Below are 3,781 nucleotides of genomic sequence, written 5' to 3' on the forward strand. Positions count from 1 at the left end.
TTCAAGATGAGAGAGTAGAGACCGTCCCGAGCCACACGGGTTCAGATTTCCACTCCGTTTCTATTTTTTTTTTTTTTAAGATGGAGTCTCGCTCTATGGCCCAGGCTGGAGTACAGTGGCGCGATCTCAGCGGCTCACCACAACCTCCACCTCCCGGGTTCAAGCGATTCTCCTGCCTCAGCTTCCTGAATAGCTGGGACTACAGACGCATGCCACCACTCCTGGCTAATTTTTTGTATTTTTAGTAGAGACAGGGTTTCACCGTGTTAGCCAGGCTGGTCTCGAACTCCTGACCTCGCGATCCGCCCGTCTCAGCCTCCCAAAGTGCTGGGATTACAGGCGTCAGCCACCACGCCCGGCCCTCTTTTTTTCTTTTTTTGATGAAGTTTTGCTCTTTTGCCCAGGCTAGAGTGCAATGGCATGATCTCGGCTCACTGCAACATCTGCCCCCCAGGTTCAAGTGAATCTCCTGCCTCAGCCTCCAAAGTAACTGGGACTACAGGCACCCACCACCGCACCCGGCTAATTTTTTGTATTTTGGTAGAGATGGGGTTTCACCATGTTGGCCAGGCTGGTCTCGAACTCCTGACCTCAGGTGATCCACCCACCTCAGCCTCCCAAAGTGTTAGGATTACAGGCATGAGCCACCGTGCCTGGCCACACTCTGTTTCTCTTGTATTTGGTGACCTTGGGTGAATCGTTTAGCCTCCGTTTCAGGGGTCCTGGGGAGGGCAAGATGGCGGGAGCAGGCGGATAGTCCGTGTTCGCACAGGACACACTGGCATGACTCACCATCCAGACCCGGCAGAATGGCTTGCACTAACCAGTCACAATCGCTCCTAAACTCTTCGGCAAAGCGCTTCCAAGCAAACCTGTAGCAAATAAACCACTCAGCCAACTCTGCCAAGAAACTGCCCCGTGCCAGCCCCTCCTGGCTTCACGGTCAGTGCCTTGTGACCTTGGACGAGGCCCTTCCTCTTTCTGGGTCTCAGGTGCTTCCTCCGTAGAATGAGAGGCTGCTTTGGCAGCTGCCAAGTTCTCTTCTAACTCAAATCTTCCACGCATTCCATGTTTGGGCCATTGAAAGAGCATGGGCTTAGGAGCCAGACCCCAGGCATGCGGTGCTACTGACGCTTGCTGAGGTGGAGCTTCGGCAGGTCTTCACCCCCAAACCTCTGTGTCCTCATCTCGAGATGGGGGTGGCCAGACTTTCTCTCCAGGGCCATGGAAGGATGACACGATGCATGTAGAAAGCCTGGCCCACCCCAAACTGTCAGTGAGCTCCACTCATTCCTTCTGTTGGGGTCCACGCCTGTGGACTGGAGTGCAGTGGTGCGATCTCTGCTCACTGCAGCCTCTGCCTCCTGGGTTCAAGCGATCCTCTTGACTCAGCCTCCCAAGTAGCTGGGACTACAGGCGTGTGCCACCACGCCCAACTAATTTCTGTATTTTTAGTAGAGATTGGATTTCGCCATGTTGGCCAGGCTGGTCTCAAACTCCCGATCTCAAGTGGTCTACCTGCCTTGGCCTCCTAAAGTGCTGGGATTACAGGCATGAGTCACCTCACCCACCTCCCTTTTTTATTCTTAGTACAACCATTAAGAGCACTAGCCTGCCTAGGTGGAATCTTGGCCCCACTGCTCTATGGCTGTTGCCCCTCTGTGACTTTCCTTTATTTTTTGAGACTAATTTCTGTCTTGTTGCCCAGGCTGGAGTGCAGTGGTGCGATCTCCAGCTCACCGCAACCTCCACCTCCCAGGTTCAAGCAATTTTCCTGCCTCAGCCTCCCGAGTAGCTGGAATTACAGGCATGCGCCACCACATCCGGCTAATTTTATATTTTTAGTAGATACAGGGTTTCTCCATGTTGCTCAGGGTGGTCTTGAACTCCCAGCCTCAGGTGATCTGCCCATCTCGGCCTCCCAAAGTGCTGGGATTGCAGGCATGAGCCACTGCGCCCGGCTGTCCCCTCTGTGACTTTCTTAACTTCCCCCAGCCTTAGTTTTGTCGTCTGTAACAGGGGGTTGATAATGGTGCTTACTGCGCAGTGTCGTTGGGAGAAGGGTCTGAGGTGGGGCCTGCAAAGGCTGGGGACAGCACATGGCTCCAGGAAGCCATTGCTAGATGCCAGCTGCTGCTGTTGCTAACACAGGCAGCGGTGGGTACCCTGTGTCTATTTAAGCATTTCCCTGTCAGTGGGCAGCAGGTAGCATTCCATTTCTTACTATGGCAACATGTCCTCTTACATCTTGTGCTAGAGAGAGTCATATTCTGTATCGGCACCTAAATCCATTTACACCATGGTCCTCAATCTGTTCCCAGTGAACAGAGGGCTCTGCCAAATCATTTCAGAGTTCCACAAAGAACAGAATATTCTGCCAAGCAGAGAAGATTGGAACATTGTAAGGAATTCATCCTTCTATGTCGGTGTTTTATTTATGGGCATTCTGAAGATTATTTCATTTGGGAAAAGAATATTGTTACTAAAAATTATTGAAAAATCACTGGTGGTTTGGCCGTGAGAGAAAAGTCAAAGAGTTACAAAACGTTCAGTGATAATTTTAGAACCAGGCATGGTGGCTCATGCCTGTAATCCCAGCACTATTTTGGGAGGCTGATGTGGGAGGACAGATCAAGCCCAGGAGTTCAAGATCAGCCTGGGCAACAAAGCAAGAACGCATCTCTAAAAAAAAAAAAAAAATTAAAAAATTAACTGGACATAGTGGCACACACCTATCATCCCAGCTACTGGGGAGGCTGAGGCAGGAGGATCGCTGACCCCAGGAATTTGAGGCTGCAGTGAGTCCTGCTCAGGCCACTGCACTCCAGCCTTGGCTACACAGCAAGACTCTGTCTAAGAAAAAAAAATAATAATAATTTTAGGGATCATTTAATCATGTTTTCTAGTCATGTTTCAGTGCGTTTTTTAATCATGTTTCAGGGCATGCACTGGCAGTGCCCATCTGTTCCTAAGTGTGTGATCAGCAACATTACGTTGGTAACTTAAAATTGGCCATGGTGAAAGTGTTTACACCACAGTCATTGGCAAACCCTAGAAATCGAAGATTCTAAATTCCTGGGAGAACGGCTTATTAAACCTCAACCAGCACACCGCTGCACGTTGTTGGACATTTTACTGGCTATTCCTGCTCAGGTGTGTGTAAGTGTTCTTGCGTTTGGCTCCCCCCGGGCTGAGCGTGGCTGGGCTGGGCTCCCCACTCTGGGTGGGTCCAGGCCTGCTCACTGCATCTCTCATCCTCCCTCTGCAGCCACCTGAGGCCTGTTCTTCTCACGGCGGAGGGCAGGCACTCACAGGGTGAGGCCAGCGGTGCCCATGTATTCCAAGCTACTGTTCACGTCATGTCTGCTAATGTCCCAGTGGTCAAAGCAGGTCACCAGGTGGCCAAGCCTAGTGACAATGGGGGAGGGGATAGCTCCTCCCATGGAGGTCAAGGGGGAAGGAATTTGAGATTTGCTGAACCACCATCAAACCTGGAGACTGAGAATGCATTGGGGAGAGGGGGTCTCCTTCCAGACTGTGCCCGTGTGAATTAGGGGCAAATACTGGCCTCCTGGGGCAGGGGACTTGGCGTCTTTGATTCCATGTCCCCTGCACCTGGGCCAGGGCTTGACCCATAGGAGCAGCTCTGTAAATATTTGTTGACTGATTGAAAAAGAGGATAACATTTGTATTACCTCCCATCGGAGCCCTACTGGAATTAGCACAGAACCCACGTTGCTGTGCACCAGGGTCAGCTGTGTGGAGATTGGAAGCCTATTCA

This window comes from Pan paniscus, chromosome 18 (genome assembly GCF_029289425.2).
Source record: "Pan paniscus chromosome 18, NHGRI_mPanPan1-v2.0_pri, whole genome shotgun sequence".
Classification (NCBI taxonomy): Eukaryota; Metazoa; Chordata; class Mammalia; order Primates; family Hominidae; genus Pan; species Pan paniscus.